Source organism: Lineus longissimus, chromosome 12 (assembly GCF_910592395.1).
Source record: "Lineus longissimus chromosome 12, tnLinLong1.2, whole genome shotgun sequence".
Classification (NCBI taxonomy): domain Eukaryota; kingdom Metazoa; phylum Nemertea; class Pilidiophora; order Heteronemertea; family Lineidae; genus Lineus; species Lineus longissimus.
Window position 1 is genome coordinate 8083125 of NC_088319.1, and position 14131 is coordinate 8097255.

Genomic DNA, 14131 nt, shown 5'->3' on the forward strand with positions numbered 1-14131 from the left:
CAAAACAATGCTTTTTCTGACATGACACATGTATTTCACTTAGTTTCAGGCATTCCTAGACTGCACCCTCAACAACCCAAGCTTATTAATGCATGACAGGATTCCAATAGCTTGTCCAATACTATGTCACTTGAAATTATTGTGGGACAATGAGGGTGTGAGAGTATAGGTGGCGCCAAAGTTGCTGAAAACATTGCAATATCTCATTCGCCCTCATCACATTTGAATGAAATCTATTCACCAGGTAGCCCTGTATGTGTACTAACAGTCCTATAAAGATTTAAGTGGGGTTCAGCCCCATTATCCCTTTTCTTAGCAATTATGCAATCTCAAGGAGAGCAAAATTCCCATTTAAAAAAACTGTAGATTTGCCCCTGGTGGCACTTTTTGGAACTAAAAGGCAAAGAAGGATTGGCATCAGAAGTCATACTAGTAAAAGATTTCATTTAAATGTGATGAGGGCGCACTGAAATATTGGCTTTTAAATGACAGGTGTCTGTTCTACTACATAATTCAGTACTGTTCAATTACAATAATACCAGATAAAATTTCTCCAAAAATCTTTTCACACTTATCCACAGAACATTTTGGTTACGACAGAACTACACATAAATCACAAGTCGAATTTTTCATAACTTACTTGTCCCAATGATTTCGACTCATGTAAGGTTGACTGTAGCTCATGAGGACTATTGGCCTTTGCTTACCTCCCGTGTATATCTTTCCCTTATAACCAAATCTGTATTGTTCTGGACTCTTGTAAGGAGATGGCGACTTGAACTCAGGATTAGGATCATAATCTGTGGCAAAATTTCTCGTAGATGTAGTGAAGGTGGATGATACAAATCTACCATAAATCCTCTGGGATAAGGAGCTGCTGCAAAATGCTGCGAGATGACTAACAGATCTAATCATGTTCATTTCACTTCTGAAACTGAGCAGAAAAAGGAACTCATTCACTAATTTTCTGGAAATATGACTTTAATGAAACAGCCATGGGCCATTGTGCTCATCATATAGTTATTTGATGCTTTGGAATTCATCCTAGTAAAGAAACATTGTACATGTATAGTATATAGGTCAAACCAAAGTCGGTATGACATGTGATGTATCGTTGCTTGGAGTAAGTACCATAAGAATATCACCAAAAACAAGTCACTAATAAACAAGATATTGCACTTTTTACCTATTTTAGTTTTAGCCTCCTGGTGGTCTAGTTGAGTACCAGATCAGATAATTCAGTGTCCGAAGTTACATGACGTAGGGAGTCATGTGTACCAAAGTTCGTAGCTTTAGTGGTTACGAAACATGCCATAGTTACACTCAAACGACCAATTTACACCATTTGACCTCTGTGACCTTGAAAAGCAGGTCAAATCAAAAACTCATATGATATGTGATGTATCCTTGCTAGGAAAACCTACCATCAAAATGTTATTGAAAAGAATCACTAATAAGCGAGATATCACACTTTCTAGGTTTTCACTTTTGGCCCCCTGGTGGCCAAGTCGAGAATCAGACCAGACTGAAATTCAAGGTCAGAGGTCACCTGACCTAGAGGGTCCTTTGCACAAAGTCTCAAGTTCATAGCCTTAGGGGTTAATACACACGCCACAGTTACGCTCAAATGCCCAATTTACGCCATATGACCTCTGTGACCTTGATAAGAATGTCAAAACAAAAACCCATATCATAAGTGATGAATCCTTGCCAACAGTATCTACCATAAAAAAATTTCAAAAAACGAATCAGTAATAAGCGAGATATGGCACTATTCAAATATTTGGTTTTGGCCCACTGGTGGCCAAGTTAAGAATCAGACCGAACCGAAAATCAGTGTCACAGGTCATCTGACCTAGGGAGTCATGTGTACCAAATTTCAATTCATAGCTTTATTGGTTAAGAAACGTGCCACAGTTACACTCAAACAGCAAATTTACGCCATTTGACCTCTGTGACCTTGAAAAGTAGGTCAAATTAAAAACTCGTATGATATGTGATATATCCTTGCTAGGAATACCTACCATAAAAATTTCATCAAAAACAAATCACTAATGAAATAGGGCCATGTGCCAGGGGCCATCTGCTCACCTCGGGTAATGTAATGCATGTCAATTGCAGTGGATATGGGGAGAACAGTTTCTGGCTAGTTTCACCAGTTTTGATTCCATTGAATAATATTATTCTTCTTGGCTCAAAGGCAGAAGAGAAAATAACCGGTACCATCTAACTATAGCATTTTGGTTAAAAAGTTGACTAAATTTCAGGGTTATTGAAGAGTGTACATGTCACATGGAAATTGGTTGACATCTGTTCAACAGTTTAGGAGTAATAGGTGTGAGATATTTGACCCGCTTTATCCTTAGTAATTTTGATTTGCCCGTGTTTCGGGTAGTATTTGTTTGTGACGTAATTTCCGTAAGAATATTATGGGATGTTCGTTTTTCTAGCCATGCGTTGCATTGTCTGTATAAGAAATGTCAAAAGATGTTAAAAGAATCACTTCAGGGCAAAGAAAATAATGTATACGGTGGAGAGGCCATCAGCCGTAGGGTCTTTAACATCCGTAAGTGTGTGTTGATATACCATGTACAGAACAATCCATCGTAATGTCCTAAAGTAGCCCCGGGAAAGTAGCTTCAGTTTAGCTTAACCATGTTAACTAAGGTTGATATACAGAAGAAGCACATGTAGTTCATTTAACCCTTTCGCGTCCACATACTTTTATAGTGTACCGTAGTCTCTGGCCGCATACTTTTTTGGAAGAATGCAGAAAATGAAATTTTTTGCTAAAAAAATCATAGAACTTTTGTTGCTTGGAATATGAAGGCGAAACTTTTACAAACTAATGGCAAGACCTTTAGCTACATGAACATAGTCAAAGTTTTCAAAAATTTTAACCCCTTGGGGTCTAAAATCTGGGGTCATTTGGTGCAAAAAGGGAATTTTTTTTTTATTTTTTACTTCAAAACGTTTAGAAAGTTTATTTCACTCAATACAGCTTTGAAACTTTCAGGAAATGATGATAAGAACATAAGCTAATAGCATGTAGTGTTTCAGGTCAAAAGATTAAACCCTTGTAGGCAAAATATTACAGTAACTGAGTGCAAGGGTCGAAATTTTTTTCACATTTTTCAATGATTATGAACGGTTTTGAAATGAATCAAAATGGTTTACCTTTAGTTATTTATCACTGAAAACATTAAATTTTGGGAGGAAACATTCAAAGAACAATATAGAAGACAAGCTTTTGTTGTATCCCCCCCCCCCCCCCCCCCGGGCTTGGGGGTCGTGGGGGGGTCGTAGGGGGCATGATTCGGATCATAGCTGATAAATGCTAAAAAAAACACTTTTCAATTACCAGCTTGTTTGTTGAATTAATTAGGCAGATGTATGCCACAGCTTGAAGCAGGGGGTGATGTGGAGGGCTACCTGGCACTTAGGGCATTGGACTGATGACTCCGGCCTGGGGAGAGCACGTGGAAGGTCGTGGTTCACAACATATGGATTTGGATCCTTTCGACATTGTGCACAAATGCGCAACTTCCTCCGTCTCTTCATCCCAGGTGTAGCATCCTGAAAAGGAAGATCTTCAGGCCAATGCTCAGAGTATCTTGCCTCCAGCCTCACAGCATCTCCTGCATCAGAGAATCAGAGGTTCAGGGCTTGCACTTTGATAATCCATCTGATCGTCTTCATCGTCGCTATCTCCCCCAAAATCATCTTCAGAATCCATATGCATAAAAATCTGGGCTATCTCATCAGTTTCCATCTTTTCTGAAAAGAATACCGGTAAGTGTTTTCTAACTAAGCCACTTTGATTCGGCTCACAAAATACCTGCAGGGACAAGTGCACTTTGATGATGAGAAACATTACAATATATATGTCCTGTTATACTTCAGGGTTTGGGCCACTCCAACAAAAAGGTACCTGAAGCCTTCAAACACCCATACCTTGGCAAATCACAATCCTCAGGATGCATTTGAGATCACTGAGAAATGCATAAAACATGCAAGAGAGAAAAATATAGTGTACAAATCGTATAATCTGATGAAGAAGGGAGGCTGTATAGCATAGGCCTGAACTGTTCAGCACGTGGCCTCACAAAAACATCACTAAAACCACTCAAATCCTAGCTAAAACTGGCAATCAATGTATTTCTGAGACTTCTGGACTTAAAACTACGTGTTAGTAACAGTTACATGTGTAAATAGGGCTTTTACCTATGGCTAGCAAAATCGAAATCCAGGAACAAATATCACACCATGCACGTGGTAAGATGCCCGACTAAAAGGTCAATACCAGCTCCCAAACCGCCAATATAAGGTGTCAAAATTTGTATAGATGGCGATACTATCTACGAAGCAGACAGTGTGCTCGTATTTTATCCCTAGTACACATAGTAGGCTCTACAAGCATTTGAATCGGGGAAGATAGGGTCCCGGACATGGCCGGGAGCGGCTGTCAACTGTTGGGAACGCAACCCGGCATGCCCGGGAGCGGACGCGAAAGAGTTAAAGAGATTTAATATAAAGGCCATTTAGACGGCAGGCGGAAAAACCACACTTGGATTGGATCGGATGCGATCCGATTGAACCACATTCAGGTCTCGAAAATTGCGCGCATTTAGACGATCAGCGCAATCCGAGCTCATTTGGACGCATTTCTATAGCTTTGGAACTCTCCAATACCTGTTGGTTGTGGAGGTGTAAAAAAATTGGTTTGGTACTTGCACCGCATTTCTTCGCGGGAAATTTCGCGGGATCGAACACATCGCTATCCGTAAACCGATCCGCCTTAGCCATAGCTTGATTGAAAAAAATCGCAAATTAGTCCGTGAAAAAAACACTTCAACTCACAATCTCACTCTCCGCGCCAAAAACACAATTCTTGTGCAACGCAAAACGTTTCAAGTAACAACTCACACGTTAGTGCGCATGCGCCCAGGTAGAATGAAACCAGATTGGGTATCAATTTGGGTTAAGACAACACTATTGATCCGGATGCATCCAGATTAAAACTACCTCGATCGATGGTTTTCTTTTAATCCGGATGGGACCACATTGATCCGGATCATTTTGCATTTAGACGAGAAAAATTTAAAACGCATTCGGATTCAATCGGATCGCATGTGGTTTTTTTCATGTCGTCCAAACAGCCCTATTAAGTAGTGTTCATTATTGTTTATTTCAGAAAACCACGTGCACATACAGTATGTAAATAAAGAACACATAGTGTGTGTATAGGAAATGGCACAAGACTTTCGTTTCATCATTGATCAACAAAGAAATGGCTGGCCGCTCCATCATAGGACTTTGTTGGATTTTGAAGATGGCAGCCTGGCGGCAAATAATTGTCATGGGATTTGACTGAAAATTAGGGATATTGATAAGACTACATAGATACATAATAACAAGTAATTTGGTTGCAATCCGATCATTAGTTTCGGAGTAATAGGACTTTGTTTACTTTCCAAGATGGCCGCCTGGCAGCCATATTGGTCAATGGATTTGACTGAAAATCAGGGACGTTGTAGAGAGTACACAGATACACAATCACATGAAATTTGGTTTGAATCGGACTTTGCTTAATTTTTAAGATGGCCGCCTGGGTCAAATCAAAAACCCGGGTGATATGTTACTTAACCTTATTAGATACACGCACTATAAAAATTTTGTCACTCTACGTACAATCATTAGCTTCAAAAAGGCAAAAAACCAATTTCCAAGATGGCCGCCTGGAGGCCAGAAAGTAGGTCATATTGCGAAAAAGAAAAAAAAATCTGGGCATATTGCCAAAAGCTACCATCACACCAAGTTTTAGCCATCTAGCCCTAGCGGTTAAGAAACGTGCCACAGGATACGACGACGGACGACGACAACGACAGACGCCGGACACAGCGCTATTGTATAGACTCCCCGAACGGTGAGCCAATAAGTGAGATATCACACTATCTATGTTTTCAGTTTTGGCCCCCTTGTGGCCAAGTTAAGAATCAGACCGGACCAAAATTAAGTGTCAAAGGTCATCTGACCTAGGGGGTCATGTATACAAAGTTTTGAGTCCATTGCCTCAGCGGTTTAGAAACGTGCCACTGTTTTTGAAATAAAATATGATGGACGACGACGACAACGGACACTGCGGTGTCATATACGGTGAGCCAAAAATGACTTTAAATATGCCAGTTAGGTAATTGGTTATAGCCCAACCAAGCTTCAAGCTAGCACCTGCCGATTCGACTATTCCAGTTTTACTCGTCATGTACATGTATGGTGCAGATAAATTCACAGCATAATGGGGAGCTTTATCAAGCCCTGGCGGGCATGTAGCCTTATATCCAAACTGTATCACCCAGAAGTATTAAGGTAGCAGGAAGGGTTGGGCGTTTGTGGTTTCTGAGTCTGAGGGGGTTGGTGTCTGTTGACTGTGCTTTAAGAGAGACTAGGCATGGCGCCAGTCTCTCTTAAAGCACAGTCAACAGGCATTTGGTCTCAGTATTTGGGTTTTGATTGCCATGACTGTACCCCTGTAAAAGTCAGAGGAGGAGAAGTTTGGAATGATGAAAGCATTGAAGAAGAAGAAAATGTTATTATTGAGGAAAGCAAAATTTATTATGAGACGAGAAGGCAGTGTCCTGACTTGATTATTTTGAAAATGGCAGTCTGAACACATTAAAAGGTGGAACATGGCATTTTATCGACTTTGAAGTGTTCCGCAGTTAAAGGGAGACTATAGGCAGCAGCTAGGTAGGCAAGATAAAGTCATACAAATTTGCCAATAGGGGTCAGTCATATCTCTAGGCATGGCGCCAGTCTCTCTTAAAGCACAGTCAAGAGGCATTTGGTCTTAGTATTTGGGTAAGTACAGAATCAAGGCAGCTCAGAGAGCAATGATTGAACGATGCTGTGGACAAGTCCAAGGATACTGCATCAGTCACGACCAACTTCTCATCAGAAAGCGTCACCACCAGCATATTCAATGTTCAGTTCCAACCTGTACCAGTCCAATGCACGCCTGTCATGGTCAGCAGTGGTCAGCTTAGCGCGATATGGAACATTCTTCCGAAACTCAAGCGAGGGAAGTCTGCTCATTAGCCTATCTCGCGCACTGCTCCTTCTTGTCAAACATCGTAGTGAAATCGTGGTACAGTGGGGCGTCCTCGAGGATTGCAGCTGGTCGGACAGACGTGAGGTGGAATGTGGGCGGCTGCACTTCTTCGTTGATGTGCGATGGCAGATAGCACAGTTGTTGCGTTGCATGACAGCTGAAAGTGAATGTGATATCATAGAACTGAGGCGTTTGCAATGAGACTATAGGTGAAGTAGAAGCAAGGAGTGAAATGGGCCATCTTCCAGTGACTAATATACAGAGTAAGGGCACTGGGTGTTGTTAGATTCAGCATTGAATGTATTCCTCGTACAAGCGTGAATAGTGTGGACATACAGTGAGAGGTGAGAGACCCCTATTGACTACTTCTTGTAACTTTATCTTGGATATTATATTAGTATTGAACTTCTAGCCATGGAATATGAAGAAATTGAAGTTGTAGGCATGGAATATGAAAAATTATTCAACGGTGAAAGACATTATTCCATGAGGCTTTGCCGTGATCGCAAAGGACGCGACGCGATTGGTTCACATGCTAATGAGGTATGACAATGATAATTACCTCTATAATGCTACTTGGATAGCGACTGTGTTGTTGATTGCAACAGTGGTCTATGTCAATGTGTGCCTGTAATGTCAATGAAGTATGATGAGGTGATGACGATAGTGCAATTATTAAATATTGGCAAGAGATCATACTACAACATAGGTCTTGTTTTTGACAGATGACTGTGCGACATTCCCATTGGGTCTTGTTAGAGTCAGCGCTGCATGTATTCCTTGTACAAGCTTGAATAGTTGTGACGACTTTCAGGGGTGAGAGACCCCTATCGGCTACTTCGGCTAACTTTATCTTGCCTACCTAGCTGCTAGCAATAGTGCCCCTTTATCAAGACTGAAACCCACTGTGTGGGGCTAAGAAATTACCTTTATAATCCTAGTTGGATAACCACTAGATGATTTGAAGAGTGCTCTGTGGATGTGTGCCTGTAATGTCAATGAAAGTATGATGAGGTGATGACGATAGTGGAATGACGAAATACTGGAAAGAGATCTATTCCTAGAAGAACATATGTCCTGTTTTGACTAGGTGGCGCATTTTAGAATCAGCAGTGAGCACTGTGTGTAACATGGTGGAGGCAGCGGAGATAATAACTGTGTCGAAAGTATTGTTATAGGGCCTTCCCTAGGCCCATGGGGTTAAATTTACAATCCATGATTGAAAAGACGTAGTTTGATCGCATTCAACTATAAATCCATTGAACAGTTGTGTTCCTTTAGTCAACCGATGACCTTTTGTTGGGCCATGATCGGGGATTGTAAACTGTAAATGTATTATGGACTGGGAGACGGGGGAAACACAAGTGAAATAGACCAAAACAAGTGATTTTGGGGCTTTGGTTTAGACGCATGCCCCACATGCGCCATGCGGGATTATACGGTTCATGTGAACTTGTTGACATCTACATGATCTAGTGCTGTTATTGGTCATGGTACATGGTAGGCCTATAAATCATCATGGCTATATGTTTCAGGAAAAGCTCGGAGTAAAATGAACTGCCGATGAATAATGATGTTGTTCATGTTTACCATGTTTACCATGTTTACTAGTACATAGCCATAGGGTATGCACTGGCCAGTGCACTTTCTGCACGTCGTCATGGTCATGTACGTGATACCTTGCATATTTTGTTTTTTGAATGCGCATGCTTTTTGGGCAAAATCACTTGTACCAACACTAATGAATAATGTCTTCTTATCCCTATGACTCCATACACAGTGAGGGCATTGTCCCATTCCCATCAAATGGTAACTTATTGTACCGTATTCGGGTGGAAGTTGGGGAGCAGATACCTACCGTTGCACGCCTGTCATAAATCAGCAGTGATGAGCTTAGCGCGATATGGAACATTCTTCAGAAACTCAAGCGAGGGAAGTCTGCTCATTAGCATATCTCGCGCACTGCTCCTTCTTGTCAAACATCGTAGTGAAATCGTAATGGAAAACGTCTGGCTTTGCGCCAGACGTTGAGACTAATAAGTGAAGAACTAATAGGTAAAGAACTTCTACTTGCGCGAGACTGCTCTGATAAAATTATCATTGCAGAGACTACGGTGACGTACACATATATTTTTTACAATCAAAAATGCCCTCAAAAGACGACATGGAATGATTATTTTATTGATATTTCCTACTATATACCTTCCAATTATCACTTTATACAAATAGATCGGCGTTAGGTCGCATGCTTTTCTTTCCTGGTGACACTATAAAGCAAAATAGTTGCAACCCCGTAAATGCGCTATAAGTCCAATAATAAGTGACGGTGACCCGTTATAAATGTTTCGCCAGCTTCGCTTTTTTGCCGCTACGCGGCGCGTTGGGCCCTTGCGTCTAGCTCAACATACCAAAACCTACTTCAATCGACATCACCCAAATTAATGCACCAAACTCAGTTCGATTTTTTGGATATTCACCGAACTTTGTTTTTCTAATACATTATGTAGCAAGGCCACTTTTAACATGATTCACAATGCTGCACTGTGTAACGTCAAGACCACAAACCCGACCACGCTGAACCGCCATATCGACAATGTCCTTTAAAACGGGAATCCCCCGTCATCATTTTCAAATTATTGAGCCGATGCACCGGGCTATCCGAATATGGAATAAAATATGTGGGCATCTATTCTTGGAGTCGGGGAATCACGGGGGGGGGGGGGAATAACGATGGGGAATCCCCGGATTGTGGGCCCATTTTTTTGCAGTAAGGTTGTCACTTGCATCTTTCTATAGCGATCAAGTGAGTTTGGCTCTGAGAAAGCAAGGAATATACAACGATTAGATCAAATTATTCACAAGTTCGATGACTCTGATGATGATTTAGGACCTCTACATATGGGGAATCTGACATCCTTGTCAAGCTCACCAAAAGTTGACCCCCCCCCCAAAAAAAAATATTTCATATATAATTTCTTTATTTTATTAGCTTATATATGAATATAACTTGTAATACATGATTTTGAATACCAACAATACATAAAGATAATTGAAAAATTCATGTCTGAATTTGTGAAATCCTCAAAAAAATAGGTGGCAAGTGCAAAATGAAATGGTCCACCGACCATGTGCTCACCTTGGGTAATGTTAACGCATGTCATTTGCAGCGGATATGGGGAGAACAGTTTTGGTCATTGATATATTGGGACGAGGTTAGGTATCACACACCAGGTGACTAACTAGAAATATATAACGCAATTGGGGCAAATTGCGAATGTATGCCCCCGCTCTGGTGTGTTCGGTGTGTTAATATGTTCATTGCGCGCGTTATTTAGCCTATAAATATGAAATTGTGGCTATAAGCGCACCTCGAATATAAGCGCAATGCGCTTTTTAGCGCATAAATACGATAATATCTTCTCTGTGGCTATTTATGAAATTTTGTGGAGGCTCTCAAATGACATCCACAATAATATGGCTGTTGACTGGGCTAGTTGGTCTGACAATAGACATGCACGTGAACAGCAGAGGTTGGTTTTCCCATTTACTCACTACAGAGGTGAAGCGTGGTCTATACTATTTTCGCCGTTGTCATCTCCTTGATCTTTTAAGTTTTTGCCGTTTCCAAGGCGATTGCCTGCTAGCAATTTACACAGAAGATCAGTGGGCAAGCTGTTGACCCTGTTACTGGAACAGCATCAATTATGCGATCGCCTGGAATCAGTCACAGAATATCTGGTACTCAGGAAGTTAAAGACTAGTCACTGCCGGGTAGCTAGTGCAATCTGCTAGAATCAGTCACAGAATATCCATTGCTTACATGCTAATGAATAACAACTGTCAGGCTATTTATCCCTTCTCCTGGTGTCAGTCACAGAATATCCAATGCTCGGATATCAATGAATAGGAATTGCCTAGCTATTTATCTCATCTCCTGATGTCTGTCACAGAATATCCAATGCTCGGATATCAATGAATAGCAACTGCGTGGCTATTTAATTTTTCTCATCTCTTATCTTATCTCATCTCAGCAAAAATCTAAGATGGCGGCTGGAGGCCATTTTGGATTCTGGAATGCGCCAAAAATCGATAGAGAAACTCCCCTACTGAAGACCATTACACCACAGAAGTTTGAAGTGTGTCAAACCTCTAGTTCTTCAGTTAACAATCGGAATACCAAAATCTAAGTTGGCTGCTGGCAGCCATATTGGATTTTGGAACACGCCCAAAATTGATAGAGAGCATCCCCTGAATGACCATTGCACCACAAAAGTTTGAAGTGTGTCAAACCTCCAGTTCTTCAGTTAACAATCGGAATAACAAAATCTAAGTTGGCTGCTGGCAGCCATATTGAATTTTTCGTCAGGCCCAAAATCGACAGGGAACCTCCCCTACACAACCTCATCACACCACATAAGTTTCAGGTCTGTCACTCACTTGGTTCTTGAGTTACAGGTCGGAATGCGAAAAACCAAGTCGGGCCTGGCAGCCATCTTGGATTTCAGATCGGGCCCAAAATGGATAGGGCACCTCCCCTACACTAGGTAATAACACCACATAAGTTTCAAGTCTGTCACTCACTCGGTTTTTAATTTACGGGGCGGAATACAAATCACCAAGTCGGGGACCTGGTGGCCATCTTTGATTTCGGGTCTGGCCCAAAATCGATAGGGAACCTCCCCTACCATAGACCATTACGCCACAAAAGTTTGAAGACTGTTGGACCTCCGGTTCTCCAGTTAACGAGCGGAATGCGAAAATCTAAGATGGTGGCTGGCGGCCATCTTTGATTTCGGGTCGGGCCCAAAATCGATAGGGAACCTCCCCTACCATAGACCATTACACCACAAAAGTTTGAAGACTGTTGGACCTCCGGTTCTCCAGTTAACGAGCGGAATGCCAAAATCTAAGATGGTGGCTGGCGGCCATCTTTGATTTCGGTTCGGGCCCAAAATCGATAGGGAACCTCCCCTACCATAGACCATCACACCACAAAAGTTTGAAGACTGTTGGACCTCTGGTTCTCTAGTAAACGAGCGGAATGCGAAAATCTAAGATGGCGGCTGGCGGCCATATTGGATTTTGGAACGCGACAAAAAACAATAGGGACCCTTTGACACACTAGGCCTACACCCCCTAAAAATTTCAAGTCAGCCGAGCAAGGGGTTCTTGAGTTATAGTCTGGAATTCAGTGCGGCGGACGCGGCCGGAAACCACCTAAGAACATAATGCCCCCACTTTAGCGGGGGCATAATTAGTCCAGTAAATTTACACCAAAAGAAGCTGGTGTGTGTAAGCGGTGGATCCAGTCAAGTTCTGTCATCAATCTCTTTTGCAGGGCTTCCTGAGAGTTCGGTGGAAGACGGATGATGGCCAGCACATGCGCATTGATGTCATCCAGACCCTTATGTCTCGGGGTGTTGAACCGCTACCCACAGTGTCATCTTTATTGTTTTTGTGATGTTCCTGAAGTGCTCGCAAAGTCGTGCACAGTAATTTCTTTTTGTTTGACCCACATATTGTAGTCCACATGTCATGCATGATAGACATTTCACAATCTATGTTTGTCCTGGTTGTGTATGTCCTAGACGTGACATGGCTGCGAATAGAGCAGGAGGTGTCGAGTAGGATGCAGTATCCACATGATGCTCAAGTGCACCCAGATCTTTGGGGGGGGGGGGGGGGGAGGAGGTAACCCCCTACCAGGATGAGAGGTGTTGAGCCCTTGGTCAATCTGGGTAAGAGGGATGGGACCAATGATCCCTGGGTGTGTCCCCTGTGGTGGAGACAGTTTCGCCCTGACTAACAAGTCCCTCAGGTTTTTTGGTCTCCTATGGCCAAAAATAATGGGAGCTTGGTGAACCTTTTGTGTGGTTTTGGATCTGGCAAGGCAGTCCCAGTTTTTTTTAATAATGTTGTGGGACCAGCAAAGGTTGTGATGAAGTAGAATGATGGGCCACCTCCATTGAGTAGCCTGTGTCTGTCTTTCCTTCTAGCCTTCACCATTGCACCTCGTTTAGGTCCAATGGATATCCTCTTCTGAGGAAGTGACCCCTAGTTCTATTGAGTGGGTGTCATAGTCCTCCAGTCGACTGCAGATGCGTCTGATGCGAAGGAATTGACAGCATGGTATACCCCTTTTACATGAATATATAATTGTGAGAGTTCATTGGTTTGGAGTATAGTCCAGTCACAAAAGACCCATGGTCGATTTTGACCATGGTGTCCAGGAAGCTGACCTGTTTATCTGAAATCTCGGCAGTGAACTTAATGCTGGGTATTCTGCCATTGAGGTGAGCTATAGTGTTCTAAATCCTCCCTTGAATGTGTCCAGATTTAGAAAATGTCGTCTATGAAACGTACCTCAGTGGTTGTGACAAATTGCCCAAAGCTACCATCACTCCAAGTTCTAGCCATCTAGCCCTAGCGGTGACGAAACGCGCTCCCCTAACGGACGACAACAGACGAAGATGATGGAAGACGGTCGCCACAGTATTGTATAACCTCCCCAGAGGTGAGCTAAAAATGAGTTTGATGAACAGCGTACCTTCAAAATCTAGCTCATAAGTATAAGAGCTGGCGTATACATCGACCCATATATTCGTTGATTAATCTAGAGTCTTTCAAATAAATTATTTGAAAGACTCTGACTAGTCAAATTGACACAAAGGTGAAGACAGCACAGCCGGTAACGTAATAACCATCGGGCAACTTGTGTGGCCAACCCATTGTCCATCCAGATTGAGTTTGAATACATTGAATGGCCTCGAATGACAATGTGTATGATAATTCACATTTCTTGCGTTATTGTACACCAAAATATCGTGCATTTGTAAGGCGAGATGTAATTGGTCACAAGGCACTGGTGGAATCACCCGCATTCATGTTACATTATCGTATGAATAAGTCGGGGTTTTCTCAAGTAATTTATACGTTCCAATGTAAGCGGATGTTTATAAGTATATGTAGGTTTTGTTGTAAGTTGTAGATCTCAAACTCTCTATTAGAGAGTTTGAGATCGGT

General features: G+C 42.0%; 1 long non-coding RNA gene across 1 annotated transcript in view; it reads right to left on the reverse strand.

The window, feature by feature from the left end:
* Positions 1-795: 795 nt before the first annotated feature.
* The window catches only part of LOC135497139 (uncharacterized), a 37241-nt gene continuing 23905 nt past the window's right edge, over positions 796-14131 (reverse strand). The window contains exon 3 of the long non-coding RNA XR_010448771.1: positions 796-934. This is a non-coding gene — a long non-coding RNA (uncharacterized LOC135497139). The remainder of the gene's footprint in view (positions 935-14131) is intronic.